The sequence below is a fragment of the Macrobrachium rosenbergii genome, chromosome 50, assembly GCF_040412425.1.
Source record: "Macrobrachium rosenbergii isolate ZJJX-2024 chromosome 50, ASM4041242v1, whole genome shotgun sequence".
NCBI lineage: Eukaryota > Metazoa > Arthropoda > Malacostraca > Decapoda > Palaemonidae > Macrobrachium > Macrobrachium rosenbergii.
In genome coordinates, this window is record NC_089790.1 from 30,439,154 (window position 1) to 30,456,609 (window position 17,456).

The 17,456-nt window shown below is 33.9% G+C and overlaps 1 protein-coding gene across 2 annotated transcripts in view; it reads right to left on the minus strand.

Moving 5' to 3' along the window:
- Positions 1-17,456, minus strand: part of LOC136832806 (glycine receptor subunit alpha-2-like) — a 150,528-nt gene that overhangs the window by 56,873 nt on the left and 76,199 nt on the right. The window lies entirely within an intron of this gene.

The window sequence follows — 17,456 nt, forward strand, 5'->3', positions numbered from 1 at the left end:
CCAGCTTCAGTCCAAATTAAACAAGAAGCTGAAAACTCTGATGAAGGAAAAGGATTGGACAAAGAATGCAAAAAAAGACTGTGTAGTGAATTTATCAAGAAAAGGTATTAGTGAAGACGATATATGCGCTTTAGGTTATGGTTTATCAGTTGTAATTTCAACTAAGCCAACTGCATTATCTATAACGTCATCTATTACTACCTTTGAAAAATTCAGTAACCTTTGCCAACGACAGTATGAAATAGTAAAAGGGCTCACATGTTCAGCAATGAAATTTCCATATCAAATGAATTTCCCAGCACGTTATAGAAATGCCTTGGCTGAGTTGAAAAAGGACAAAAACATACATATACTAAGGCGTATAAGTCCAGCACCGTAGTAATTATGGATAAAGAATTGCATATATCAAAAAATGGAAGAATTGTTAAGTGACAATAATACTTAACTAAAGTTAAACAATAACCCCTTAGAAAGAGTAATAAAATCTTTCAATAGTACACTAAAAAGAATCCTGAAAAACAACAAAGGTCTCATAAATCAGTTTTTAACGAATTCACCTTCCTTGCCGTATCTATGTGGGCTAGTAAACACTCATAAAGGAAATAACCCTATGAGACCGATACTTAGTTCTGTTGGTTCCGTAACTTGTAAGCTTCCAAATCTAACAAAATTATAGTTACCATTGCTAGGAACTATTTCTGGTACCCATCTTATTAATTCTTCAGACACCTTTTGTTTGCCATATTTTTTATTGGATTTGAAGCTGTAAAACCTTTTCTAAAATTGTTTAATACAAATGTATCCTTCACAAATAATATAAAAAACATGCTTATAAAAAATAGGCCCGAAAAGATAGCAATATTACATACAAAGTTCCTTGTATGGATTGCGATTTATTTTACTTAAGTCAGACCAGTAAAGATTTAAGTACCAGATTAAAACAACACAAATATTCAGAAAGAACAGGTCAGACTAATAATGCTCTATATTTGTATTTAAGTGAAAAGTCCCACATAATAAACTGGACGCAAAGCAATGAAATATTACGAAGTAATGAAGCTGTTTCCAGGAACTTGATGGAATCTGTTATAATTCAGTTGACCTGGGAGAATAACCTAAATTTAAGCCAAGGATTATTTTCTTTTGACCCTGTAATACAACATATGAAACGCTGAAGGATATTGATATATTGTTGTTGTTTTTTGGGGGTGTTAAGCAGTTTGCTTGGAGACATTCTGGGGAAAGGTTAATGGAAACAGCACCTGTGTATTCAGCAAGCCAGGGCTGACAAAGGCCTAGCATTAGTATGGCTTCCCACATAGACAAGAAGCATCATACCCTGGGCGATGTGCTGGTTATGTCGCCGGAAGCCGTCAAGATCCGGCGAGTGCATTCGTTAGTTCGCTTTCATGGGCGTGTCACACAAAGCATGAACTTACCAATTTGAGTACAGGTTAGACATTTCAGAGTTAGATCTCTTTGAGCTCAGATTCGCTCTTTTGGAAGATTTTGAGACTGCCTGTGAGGTGTGCTGGACCTTTATTTCCAAGAAAACCTGAATGGCTTTAATTAACTTCGTTTAACATATACTGATTTGTTGTGCCGATTTATTTTTATCTGCTATGTCTCATTGATTTTTATTGATGATTTTACCAAGTTTGATTGTGTGCATTTCCTTTTGGGGTTGGTGACGTGGGAAAACATACCACATTTATTTTCTCTGTGCCTATTTTTAAAAGTTGTGTTTTCCCTTTGTTTCTTCAGATGTATCGTGAATAGAGGCCAATATAAATGGAGGGGAATGTGACTTATCATGACTCCGGTCATGCTGACTTATTTTAACCTTTATGTTGTTGAGACTCATTTAGGGGAAGCTGATAGTACCATGATATCTTACTTAGTTAATCTGAGGGTACCAATTCTGGGACGTAGATATTTCCATTTCATTTTTATTTCATTTCAAACCACTTGCCATGTTAGATTACTGAATAAACTATATTTTTTGATAGTCTTGTGTTTGATGTTCTTCCCTGGTTCAGATAGTGACTTGGATGACGAGAGAGAGAGAGAGAATGTGCTGACCCAGTACTAGTCATTGCTACCGGAGAATCTTTGAGATATAAGATGATATGACATTGCTCTTAAAACAGATGTGGAAAGAGGTTATGACCCTATCTGACCTTGTTAACAGGGCATAATACATATGTTCCAGAAGGATTTGATAGCTAGAATAAAGCGGATTACCAATATGTAGATTCGATGTTAAGCATTGAGCGTTCTGTGACCTCCCAAACTTTTTGTATTTCCTTGTGACTTACACCCACTATATATATTGTCTCTGTATATCTTTAGCTGCTGTGACCATGTCTTGCTAATGAGACGAAAGTACTTAGCATTTCAATCGTTTCACTTTTCCTTGGTGGCTGTAAATTTGTTCGTATAATCATCATGCTTTTACCTTTTCGTGATTTAAAATCAAACACACAGACACACACACACACACACACACACACACACATATATATATATATATATATATATATATATATATATATATATATATATATATATATATATATATATATATATATATATATATATATATATATAAAACCCATTCAACCTACCTTGTGACGATTTTTGTAATATGGTCTCTGCTGAATAAAAGACAACAAATTTTCAAAATGTCTCTTAAAAATTCTTAAAAATAATTACGTATGATTATGACATTCCGAAAACCCTGTTAAATACCATCATTACAAACAATTCACCGAATCAGCTAAGAAAGGAGCGTATTTAAATCTCTTATCATGTGTTGAGTGTTCCCGGTAAAAAGGGACAAAATAAGATGAAAATACTAGTATTATTACACCCAAGTTCTCTGCCAGCATTATCCATTGACAAAAAACATTAGCAACGATTCCAGGAGTCATCCAAGGGTGGTTAACGTTATCTCTAGCGTCTTGTACAGCACATAGCACTGTAATAAAAGTTCTCCGAGTGTTGAAATCGAATCACATTGCCACGAAAGACCTTTTGGATATTTCTTTACGTTCTCGAGGAATTCAGGCTGTAATATTTTATGCCCCTTTGAAATCACTGTCGCATACAGATGTCTATGTTCTGGATACACTTTTAAGCCTTTTCCCGGAAAGTTGTCAGATATATTTTATCTTTTATGCTTTGGTGGAAGTCTCTGACATACTAATGTGCTATTCACGCTTTGGTGCATTATCGCAATGGACTGATATTCTGGTATAAAGAACCTCAAAGAATTACGGCGTTTACGTTTCCCAAAGTAAGTACCTATGTTTTTGCAAACGTTTTCGATAAATCTGCAATACCTGTCAATAAGAGAATGAGGCTTTGTTTCCATAATCATCTCCCAAGGACTATTATAACTGAGGGGAATGACGCCATCTGCATTTAGACTGGCTCTTGTAACAGCAAAACGACAAGGGAACGAGGCTGGCAGAGCATTCAGAAGCAGTCGTATTTAAGTGTCATTTAAGCATACCGAATGCAGATGACGCAAGAACGATTGCTTCATCTGCTCGTGGTGCAGGAGAGTTATTTCTGAATAATGTGAATTAATATTTCGTTGTTTCTGTTGAAAGCCATCACTGACGAAAAATTACACTCTTATTCTCTCTTTACATCCTCTGCGTTTTCTTTCGTTGCAGACAGAGCCACAAAAAAAGTGTAGTGTCAGCATGATAATTCATGATGATCTGTGATATTGCATTTAAAAGAAAGAAATATATAAAAAGACTTGACACAGGCAAGAAACGTCACTTTACCCTGAGAGCCTTTAAGACAAAAACTTTGTCAAATCAGTCGGATTTCGTTTGTGTGGGAGAGAGAGAGAGAGAGAGAGAGAGAGAGAGAGAGAGAGAGAGACGAACAATAGCACGGTCGATCAATACCCTCATGTACCAAAGACCACCCAAGAAAATAAAAGCGCCGGGATGGAAAAGAGTAGGTTGCTGATTCTCTTTATAGTCATTTAAGTTGATATCAGAGGGAAGAAATTATGGAAGATGAAGTTAAAGCCTTACAAAATCAAGTATAATTGTTAGCATGTCTAGGAAATTAGATCACTCAACCAGAGCTCCTCAGTAAGTTCTTATTTTTTAAAGACATGCAACACAATTAGAATTTTCGATGTCTTTTTTTTTTTTGCAAATTCACCTTTAAGAAAGATATCCTGTCCATCCCTTCTTCAGTTGCAAAAAGATAGGCTTACTGAGAAAGTCGTTTAAGATCTTTGAAGATATGCCTATCGTCAGGAAATGTTTTTATTCTTATATTCTGCCAAGTTTTGAATATTGTTCGCGATTGAACTTGAATAGCTGACTTGCCCCTTAACTATATAAAAAAAAAAAAACGTTTGTTATTTATCTCCTGTCCCTTCTGTGTATTCAGTTCTAGTACCATCATCCGATTAGCTCATTGTGCATTCTGCATAAAATTTTTCATAATTATGTTCGTCCTTCCTTGGCATTCAGATCTTCCCAGACTTTACCATTCACCACGTTGTACGAGATATGCGTTTAATTCAACGTTCTGTCTTTCCATATGTGAGGTTCAATACCGCACAGCTTTCCGAAGTGGGTTTTTGCTGTGACGAAAATGTGAATTATCTTTGTTAAGCAGGCTGACATAAGGGTTACTTCATAGTTTAAATTTTACCTAATTTACTTTACTTTGTTATCTGTCTTATTTGATTTTCTTTATTTCTCTTTTATAGTATAGTCTTTACTCCTCAAATTCTCTTTTGGTACTGGGCTGCTTTTCCTACTGGGGCACTTGGGTTTGTAGCATTCTGCATTCCTATCAAGGATAGAAGCTTGGCTTACAACAACAACAATAATAATAATAATAATAATAATAATAATAATAATAATAATAATAATAATAATAATAATAATAATAATAATACTAGCAAAACCGGCGCTTGAAAGAAAGCTTATTTTATGACTCAGAAAGGCAGACGATGAGATAACTGAGTGGGAAGGAGAGAGGAACCTGAGGGATCAGAGAGAAAATGCGAAAGTTTGTTAATGTGGGAGATCTGAAGGTGGGATAGGCCTCCCTGTTTGGTACAAAGGGTATCTTTAAAGTCCAACAATATGTCTACTTCTCCTATCTGCTTTGTGTTACCGTCGATGGGCTTCGAAATATAATCAATTTAACAAAAGTAAAAAATGAACTTGTACCACATACAAACTGAAATTACCAGTCACAGGGAAAGGCTTAATGACTTTGGAAAATTTATGTGATGTATACATACATATATCCTACACCCGCATAAAACGTGCACACACAAATACATGCATACACACATATATGAATGTGTTTACAGATACGTGAGTGTGTGCATTTTCAACATGTATTCTCCCCTTTTGGAAAGCGTGGATAAGAAGAATATAGGCTTTTGGTTTCTAATTAAGCCTCCAGGGCATAAGGCTGCTGGCCAAATGTTCTTTTCCCTGACAGAAAATAGATACTGGTACTCACCTATGGCGCCCACTTTGGCTGATTGCACCTTCCAAATGTGGGCGGTGAGTCTCCTTATAATATATATACACACACACATAAATATATATATATATATATATATATATATATATATATATATATATATATATATATATATATATATATATATTGTATATATATATTGTATATATATATATATATATATTCATATATATATATATATATATATATATATATATATATATATATATTCATTCATATATATGTATATTCATATATACATATACTGTACATATTCATATGGGCAGGTAGGGAGCAGAATTTCTTTTATAATGTACATGAAACAGGACCACATAATCAGCATAAAGAAGCAGATTTTTCTTATCTTTTCTATTTTCCCCACCGAAGATCGTTCTTCGTCTAGAGTGAATAATAAATTTTCAGACTCAATTTTGAACTGTTGTATTTCAGCTCACTTTAATAATTTTCTGGTATTAAAAATCACATAGGTTTTGGGTCGCAGCCGTCTCAAAATGGGAAACAATAAGTAACAAAAATAAAACTGATACAGCGGTAAAAGCCACAAACAAGTCACGCAATTACAGGTGATTTCAATGGGGCAACTGGATTTGAGTCATATAAGTTATTACATAATATTCAAGTTGGTAAACAAAAGGTAATTCCCGAAACCCTTTACCTGCACTATGTCAAACACTAAATAAAAGGCCATGTTATTCATTCACTTGATACATCAGGTACATGAACCACATAATTATACAACAGAATATACACATGCATAAAAATAAACAACCATTCCACTACCATCACAGAACTACCTGTTCCATGATGGTAATGAATGCTTGCACTTCCAAGTGTTATATCCATCACTGTTATTTTGCGGTTTCGATTAGTTTCCGTTAATTTGAAGACTATTTTCCTCCTTACCAGTATCCCAAACCATTGATTTTTCAATTAGGGGGTCTCTATGATCTTCCAATATGTTGTATTTTGGCGACATGAAAGCTTCGTGGTGCACATACATATGTAGGAAGTATTCCGGAGGTTACGACTTCCAGTCTATAATGCATATTGACATAGAACACAAGTCTTCCTGTGGCACTCGTTTCCTTGTTGGGTTACTTTGCATTGTAAGTTTACTGTCTTGGATTTAGTAAATTCTCAGCTGGTTTGCACCGCAGCACTTATGTCGGCTTACATGCCATCTACAATCGAGTGGAAAAAATAACATTGGAAGAGCATTGTACCACACAGAACAAGTCATTTACCAATTAACGGCCACTAAATATCCTATCTGAGTCAAAAACTCAAGATCATTTTAGGCTTCACGCTAAATTTGATAGGTAACGTGACAGAATCTTTTCAGATGAAAACGTTTAGAACTTAGTTGCTTCTAAAAGGCCTTGATCCAATAAAGGGGAAGGAGATGGAGGTGTGGAGGGGGGAGATACGCAAAATCCCGTTTGCCCCTCCTAGCGAACTCCCTTGTTGATGGATGGATGTATGATATTTAGGGCAAAAGCCCAGGCACTGGGACCAAGAAGGCCATACAGCGCCGGAACTCCCTTGTTGAAACAGTCTCCCAAACATATCCATGAAGCATTTCCAACTTGGGAAATTTCAGGAGACAACCCCTGCCGCGTTGCGTATTAAACTGGGAGACTAATCAAGGCCAGAGATAAACTCCTTTCAATCTGGTAGCTGGAAACTTATCACCCCTTTTGATGATATGCATGAATTGAGATGAAGGAAAGAGGGGAATACATAGAAGCGACGACTCCTACAGATAACAAAAGGGTGAATACATGATTTTGGGCAGCTAGCAATAACGTTGGGGCGGAATAGGATTCACGATGCATGCTTGACATACACAGACTGGCAGTAAGGCAAAGGTTCATGAATAGTAGACTATGCCTGATTTTTGTAATTCCTTTATTCTGATACTCAAGTGTATACGAGAGCCGTACAACAACTTTCAAGAGATATCATACTTTACTTTAAATTTTGGAGCAGTTGTTATTCAGTAGCTAGTTGTTTATATACAAGTTTAGCTTTTACCATTTTTTACGTTCCTTTCAATTTGAATAAACCGTCCTTCCCTAGGCTTTGGTGTTTTCTTTTAACATAATTCAGTGTCAATCCCAAAACCTTGAATAGCATTAGGGACAGGCCCTTTACAGTGACATGCATATTAGGTCATGAGGCAGCGCAGTCGAGTTGCTGATTCCTTTATGACATGTTTTCGCGCCCATCTGACGTAGTACTCATTCACAGCTGGGTCGACTGATGGGGTGGTCCATGCCCTGAACCACAGGTGTTGTAAATTGGAACCCAATAGTCTGTCGCTGCGCTACACAACCCACAATGCTAGGTATTACGACTAATATACTATAATTGCTATACAACCCCCATAAAATAAATATCTGAATTGCACTACTTTTAATTAGAGAAAATACAACGTCTTGAAAAACAAGAATCGGTGCCATATTCGAAAATGTACTTCTGGCAAGCTAACCAAATGTAAGTAACGTAACAGGCACATCTCCAATTGTGGCATTTCGGAAAATTCAGTATTCCTGAGGCGTGAGAGAACGGAATACCCAAAGGCCAGGAATCACCTCATAGTGGTTCTACCCTCGACACTCCCAATTATCGATTGCAACAGCGGTAGATTGCTTTTTACACTGAACTTTTCTGAATGATTTACCTCAACATCACAAGTGATCAAGGCTTTGAATAGAAGTATCGAAATGACTTCGTTTCAGCTTCACTGATAAATTTATAATGATAAAATCCGAGTGGATCTTTCTTGTTTGTCCGCCCCGGGTGGGGGCGGGGTAGGCAGGGGATCGGGAGGGTTGGGGAGACATGACGGGCAGCGCGGGGTTCCAGCGCAGCGTAACGCGCGCCATCAAGCTCGAGAGAATAAAAGAAACAGAAATGTAAGTCACTACAAAGCCTGAGAGGAGCAGCATAAATGTAATGGAATAAATGAGAGGTATAATTAGTGCATGTCACATGTGTCACTAAGAATTCAGTGACAGCTCCTGCTTCCTACTTAATAAAAAGTAACTGGAACTCGATTAAAAATAACAAAAAACTAAAAAGTAGTGGAAACGTAATTGAAAATAAATGGAAAATAAGAATGAATTTCATTTAAATTACTAATAAATATAACCGGTATTTAATTCAGAGTAACTAAAACATTTAAGATAAACGGAACTCAATAAAATGGAACGCAATAAAAATAACTGGTATTTAATTAAAAGTAATTGGAATGTAAAGGAAATACAGTTTAATTCAAAATACCTGAAATGCTAATAAAAATTACTGAAACTAATTCGAAAGTAACTTGGACGAGCTAAAAAGAGCTGTAAAATATTTAAAAGTGAAAGGAACGTCATAAAATATGAGCGTAATTCAAAATAACTAGAACATGATTAAAAATAACTGTAAGTTTATTCTAAGTAACATGAATATATTTCAAAATAATCGGAACGTAACTGAAAACAACTGGAACTGGAATTATGGTAACTGGAAAGTAATTGGAACTAAATGGACCTTAACCTAGAAAGCAATTAAGTATAACTGTCATTTAATTTACAGCACCTGGAACGTCATTAAAACCAAACAGAACTTGGACGTAATTGGAATGTGACGAAATGAGACTTAATTAAGACAAGTGGAACGTAATAAAAAATTAACTTTTACTGCCGTGAACTAATTAAAAATACAATGAAAAATTGCCACACTGACACGGAAGCCTTATTTATGCATTTCTGTTGTAAAAGGGAAAAAATTCCTGCACCATCATTTATCTTTTGAAACGTGCCGAGTGTTGCTCCAGACCGAGTGCAGATTAGAAATAATGGTCCTCTGGGCTTAACGCAATAGCGGAAAGGAGATAAGACGTCAATGGCACTTCGAAGAATTTATCCCACGCAGGAAATTCAATAATTGTCTAAAATACGATGGTTTGTTTCCACACCAACATTGGATAATGAGGTATTACTCGTCAGTATACTGATAAGAAGAAAAGAAATAAAAACAATTATGAGTTCTTACGAGGAGAAAGTTTTCCAGTCTTATTTTTCTTACAACACTGGGGCCAATAAATTACATTAGTTACACGTTTACTTTATGTATGTATGTATATATATATATATATATGTGTGTGTGTTATGTATATATATATATATATATATATATATATATATATATATATATATATATATATATATATGTGTGTGTGTTTATATAAAATGGGAAAAAGGAGCCAACTTAAAACTGAAAGATATGAAAAGACATTCAGCTAACTATCGGAGAGTATTTTCTTTCTTGCACAAACAAAAACATGACATTGTTTCATAAATAAAGGTAATTTAGTTTTATCACGATAAATACCCTAGGGTTGTTACCAAATGTAGCTCAGCTACAGTACACTAATTGCATACTTGGTCATTAATGCATTAAAAAACGTGTCTACCTTAAAAATGCTCTTTTAATTACATTCATAGTGTCTATGTTCTGGGTTACAATCTACTTTAATATTCGTCCTGTTTTCTGTATTATTTACGTATTTATATTTTTTTATTTTATATAAGTTTGCATTGTTCATAGTTTTCATCTTTTATTAGTAGGTCACGATGTTGTCTTTACTGTGTTTTAAGTCTATAGTTTCCCTTGTTTATAATATATCTCCACTTTGCATAGAATTTCGTAAAATGTATCTTGCTTTTGTCTGGATTTTGATAATTACCATACATCTGATGGGTGCCATGTTTTTTTTCTAATAGAAGGGCATAATACTGAAATTCTACAAGTAGTTACGAAAGTGCCTCCTGAGGTAGAACAAGAATGTTGTACATTTCGTTTAAAAAGTCGTTTTTCTCTCTCTCGTATCATATTGTATTGTGTTCTTTGCATTACTACACCCTTACATAAAACTGTTTGCATGTTCTTATAAACAATGAAAAATTCCAACCATTTTACCATTTTTGTATGGAATGAAAAAACACGAATTTACGTTCCATAAGTCTTGGTTTTCTCTATGTTCGGATTAAACTTGATCACATTCCAAGCCGGAACTCAATTGTTTAATTAAAAAAGGAAGCATGTTTTCAAGTGGAAGTTCTATTTTAGATTCATTACAATGATATAAGAGATTCAGAATATTTACAGAACCATTAATTAAAACGAAATCAGTAATCAAAGCAAATATATCAACATAATGTATCTTTACAACAGAAAAGTCAGCATCTCAAGGCAAAAACCCGGTTTCAAAATATGCCATTCATAAATCATCTTAAACAAGGCAAAAGTTTGATAATTATTTTTATTACACACAAAATGACATTACTCGATATTGATCTTGATAATATTACCAAAAATACATTATTCGGTGTGCGTAAGTTAACACTGAAATCATCACCTTTGCGTTCCAGAAACTGTATACTTTCGTTTATAGGTAACTTAGCGAATAACGACTGTACGTTACAGATGACTGGTATTGCGCTGCTGCTTATGTCCTTTCAGGCCTTGATTTTTACAAAAGTGTTAGATTAAACCAATCTGTACCTATTCTGTATGATGAGCATTTGCGGTTTACAAAGCACTAGAGTAGGTAAGAGAAGCCGCAAGTTCACAGAGTCGTTTGCAGTCTTCCTAAAGTCTCTTTCGATGATGCAGGATAATGATGCACAAACAGAAGATGCCCACTGACATGGAGAGCAGTTACAAGTATGTCAAATTTCAGTGGACTCCAAAGGTGCAAGGAAATTTCATGAAACCTACTGGCAAACACGGCGGCTACAGAAGGGTTGTAGAATCACCGTGCCATCAAGAAGCAGAACAATAAAAACATGGCAAAAGTCTGAGACAATATTAAACCAAACAAGTGACTTAGAACCTTGAAACCACTGTAGGAGAAAGGAAAGTGGCTTATTGTAGAAATAAGAAAGTTGACACGGTGGTGGGAAATTTAAGAACTGGGCATGTCAGGATTAATTCATGTCCACAAAAATTCATAATGAATAATGCTCTTCTATATAATTCATGGAATGTAGTGACAGATTTCTGCATGTAATTATAAAATGTAAGATAAATATTCTCAGAAATATTTGTACTTTGCACACTGTATAATCTGCTGGGAAAACCCAAAGACAACGATACCCAGAAAACGATGAACAAGCATTTTATAACCTTGATAAAACTCAACTTATTTACTAAACACGTTATGATCATACTGATCATACACACAGTTAAGGAACTGGCTGAGAGATAATGATTTAATTTAGTCTCTAATCCACTCCTATGCACTTCTGTAAAAGTCTTACGTTTACCAAAATGCCTCTGAGATAGTTATATATATACATACATACATACATACATACATACATACATACATACATAAATATATATATATATATATATATATATATATATATATATATATATATATATATATATATATATATATATATATAGATAGATAGATAGATAGATATTGTCACGATGCGTTCCAAGTACTTGGTTATTACACAACTAGTCACAGAATTCAAAAATTTACCTAACTTCAGGCTGAACTCAAATAACAATAAAAATTACGACTGAGTACTCTAAAGGTAACAGTGATCCCTTAAAAAGCTCATCAATCATGTGAGAAATCAAACTAAGTTTATTAAAACAAGTGTGAGGTATCAACAATTAAACGAGAAATATACTGGAGTAAAAGGGCATCACTCCATCTAACAACTTTAACTGTTTCCCTGGTCTAAGTTCACTTCAGCAAAACTAAAGGAACAAAACATGTTTATCACTTTGCCTTAAGCACACAATTAATCATGTTTACTAGTGGTCAATAAATGAAACACTTTCTTTTTATTTTAAATGCAAAAATTTATTTTCAAATTCAAAATTTATAAACAGAACTCACAATCTGAAAAAATTTACTATTACTTGTAAACAACACAAAATTTAATTAATTCTTCAGTTAGATTATTAAACAAAACCAAACCACAAAAACTTTAATTTATCAAGAAATTAGATTAATCAAGCAAAATTTAAACAATCAAGAATTACTCAAGATTTGAAAAAAAATCTTAATAAATGAAAATTAAATCAAGTATGCAATGTTAAATTATCAAGAAATATTTAAAATGCTAAGTAAATAAATGTTAAATCACCAATATATAAAATGTGAAAAATCAAGAGATTGCAAACACAAGCATACAAAAGATTTATCAATAATAATTTCACTTAGGCAAAAATTCTCTTAATATAACTTATTATACCAAGGTAATAATAAGTAAAATTCACTTTACCTTACACAAGCTTGTGAAAACCTTTGTAAAACCCCAGCTGCTTTAGATTCGCAAAACACTTTTTGTTGGGCGCCGTTACAAACACACACTTTTCCTACACTCAGATCTCATAAGCTAAGTTTAATATCAATGACCACACAAATATTTTACTTTAATAACTTCTCTCTTTTGAAGAGAGAGAGAGAGAGAGAGAGAGAGAGAGAGAGAGAGAGAGAGAGAGAGAGAGAGAGAGAACCACCGCTAACAGTCTCTGAAATCAGAATGAACAAATTTTGGGATTCCAGTAGGAAATGAAACAATCATATGATGTCATTAAGGCATTTGGGGAACAAGATACAAGAGAAAATTCTAGAGGAAGGAAACAAAACATTTTGAACTGCAATCTTACAAAACATGACATAATCGATCGAGACATGTGCTTCAGTGCAACACTGGTTCATATTTTTCAAAAAGTACACATCTTTACCAAAAAATCGTATGGGGTGCAATCAGAACAATATATGTAACATTGCGAAATCATTTGTCTTCTTCTTGTATGAGACAAAGCTTTTACAGAAATCTTAAGATGATCAAAACAGACTGCAACTGGCCTAATTATGACTGGCATGCCTTGAAAACAAAACGAAAAACCAGAGTTGGTTTCCAGGATGAAGCAGCTATTGCATCTCTTGACCTGTCAGAGCTTTATCTTTCACGATGACAACCGAAGTGAAACAAGCTTTCCTACCACACACACACACATGTGTTGCTCATATACTACATTACTATTAAAAATGTATTATTAATTCTAAATTATGCTGTCAAGTTATCTAAATCACTAACTCTTTTGAGATCTGATACTACACTACATACGATATTTCAACAATTATTATTATTACACATAACACATGATCAATAGAAGAGTAAATATATCAAAACTATAGGATGATATACATATTACAAGACGACACCATAAAAAAATATATATATATATATATATATATATATATATATATATACATGTATATAAATATGTACATACATATATATATATTTATATATATATATATATATATATATATATATATATATATATATATATATATATATATATATATATATATATATATATATATATATATAAAGGGCAGCCTTCCATAAAAAATAGAATTCTTGGCAAATTTTTTCAGTAAGAATTGTTTCCCATCCCAATATTTCTATACAGTACTTAGCAAACTCCTAACCTTAAAAATTAAACCACGTATTACCATATATACTGCTCCCAAGTTCTCTTTACGCCAAGTTCCCTTCCCTACATGATAATACCTTTAAAAAGAAATGTATGAACTTAATTAATAATGAATTGCCAGCCTTGAATCTGAAGTTGATCCCTTCCCTGACATCCAACACTTTATTTATATATATATCTGTCCCAGATGTTGTCTGGGGAACCTACGTTGGATGCACTTGGAGGCTTCTCAAGGTTCGCTTCTGTTCCCGTCAAGTTGTCAGCTTCAGGACGGGTTGCAGATTGTCCAATTCTAAATTGTCGAATATTCGTGCCATTCGAAAATTTGTGGCACCCTCTTGGACATAAATGATTTTAGACTTATTCGATCAGCCCATAAGGACGAGGAGTTGGTTTTGGAGTCCCTCTTAATAAAAACAAATGTACCTACGCTAAATACCCAGTCCTCGTCCACCGAACTGTTTATAGCCTAATTACCTTTTTGTTTACCTTCCACGTTCTTTGTAGTTATTTTCACACGTTTGTTTTCTCCCTTTCTCTTTTAGTCACTTTTTAACTCTTGCCTTGGTGGGTGTTTCTTTGAGTTTTCAGTGTGTTTTTTTATCTATGGTATGTGTTAAAAAATTTTTTAATTATAAAATCTTTAAAAAAGTTTATGATATATTAGTGACTTTTTATACATATATAGTCAATGTGTAATTTTCTAGCACTGAAGATGCATCATGAGATGTGAAACGCCAGCAAATAAACCTGTTACATATGAGAGACATGGCTTTACCCCTTCATCCTGAGATGCTTGTCAGGTCTGGTTCCCCTACGATTCTTCTATTTATATATATATATATATATATATATATATATATATATATATATATATATATATATATATATATATATATATATATAAATATATATATATATATATATATATATATATATATATATATATATATATACATATACATATATGTGTGTGCATGTGTATGTATGTATGTATGCAAAATATATATATATATATATATATATATATATATATATATATATATATATATATATATATATATATATATACGTATATACATATATTAGTGATCACTACAATATATTGTAAATATATACTTGGTAATGATGACAAACAATATCAGTGGCATAAGGAGAACAGATACTGTTCACAAAGTGATATTGGCCCTCATGTGATTGGCTGTATTAATCCCTCGTCTCATTTGGTGAAATTAACATATTAATAAACTAATATATCATGCTTATTGGCAGCAGTTAATATGCATCTCGAAGGATGAAAGACAGATCTCATACTAAAACAGAAGAAGAGGAAGAATGTTTCTATGTGGGAACTAACCAACTTTCCTTCCAAAGACAGGCGACGAGTCTTTTGCATGAAAATTGGTTGTTGTTGTTTATCGTGCTTTCAATTGGTTCTGTTACTTCTACCTTTTCGCTTTCTGTTTCAAAGAGGGAGAGAACGTGCTCTCTTAAAGCTGGAGAAATACCCTTTTCATACAGTCTAGTTTTATGCGGGCTCCATATGTCTTTTGTATGCGACTGCAGGGAATATGGGAATTTATTTCTATTGTAAACAAAATCATGCAAGCAATGCATAATCAGTGAGTACCATCACAAATTAGTACAATTTAAATGTGCAGAAAAGAAACGAACCCCAGTCGTTTTATCCTTTAGCCTACTGGAGTAGCGGTGATAAAATGTACAGCATTCGAACCCTAAAATTTCACACAATCTATAATCAATCTTTAAATAGTTGTATTTCAACAGAGATCTTTCACCTTCACAACTGATCTCTGATCCATTTTATCTGCCGAGAGAGAGCAACCAGATTCGCTGAAAAGCAGCACCAATATGAAGTAAATGTGCCTCGCTGTTGAACTTCGCAGTTCCAGAGGTCCTTTAATCCTCACACCGTTGGACTGTGGAACAGTCTCCCAGAGGATGTCGTGTAATTGGAACCTCAGAAGATCAAGTGAAGATGCAATGCATTACTACCCTATTACTATTCTCCTTCCATTTCAATACAGTTTTATCTATGTATTAATTCACTGAATTATTTTTCCTTCTTTAATAAGTGGGATCTCTTCTTTCAGTATTTCCCTTTACTTCCTCTTGCTTCTTCCTAACCATCATATTCTTTGGTGGGCTGGTTCTATATGAATAGGTTTCATCTACTGAATAATAATAATAATAATAATAATAATAATAATAATAATAATAATAATAATAATAATAATAATAATAATAATAGTCAATTTACCTAATCTTAGGAATGAACATGTTAACTGCAACCAGATTTCAGGCAACACTTGGGTAAGTGATTTGCAAAATCCTGGGGATAAACGTGTTTTCAGAGGCTCTCAGTTCTCGAAACTTCCTTGAAGATGAAGTTACTTCGTCAGTCAAAATTTTAAGGAATGCTTGTCAATAAAAAATGAACCAGTAAAGCATTTATCATTTTGGAAAATACAATAAAGGGAAATAATTTAGAATAGGTTCAATAATCTTAGCGAATATCATAATAATATAGGAAGAGGAAAATTTGCTCTTTACAAAAATAAATAGAAAATTTCTGTTTCTCAAAGATAAGAGACCTAGCATCAGCGACGGAGAAAGCAATTTTCAATTTTGAAATGTCATTAGGGATTGCAACGTCCATAATGGACCTTCCATCTCTCTCTCTCTCTCTCTCTCTCTCTCTCTCTCTCTCTCTCTCTCTCTCTCTCTCTCTCTCAGGGGTGGTTATTCCTTATACTTGCTCTATCAGTAAAAAATGCTACGTAGTTATGATTCCATGACGACAAACACTTTCTTACATTAAACAACAGTAGAGAGTCTGACTTTAAAACAAATTATCCTCTCTTATATTACCTCTTTCTTGCATTCATAGCACTCGTTACCAATCTATGCTACTTACAGATCAACAGTAAGTTGTTTCGCAAACTTCGCAAATTAACAGAAATTCCAATTAGGATACTTAAATTCAAAACAAACAATTTCTGCTGATATCAATACTTCTCAACCCAACCTCCCTCTCTACAATTCTTCTTCCTCCTCCTTTTTCGTGTCCTCAATATATAGCGCGCGTTCCCATAAACCCAAGACGGGAGCTCCCTAACCCCTTGGGTTCCCTAATTCAAACCTCCTTTACTGGGTTTTTCTAACGCGACTCTTACCGGCTACTTTAAGCGGGTACCCTTCCGAGAGATTCTGGAAAGAGTTTTAAAATTCATTTTGGGCGAGGGTACAACAAAATATGGAAGTGGTTATGTAATAACTTCCGTTCTTGCATCAGCATGTAAATAGGGCGAGATCAGCACTAAATTTTAGACTTATATACGATGAAGAACTGGTCTAATATGACA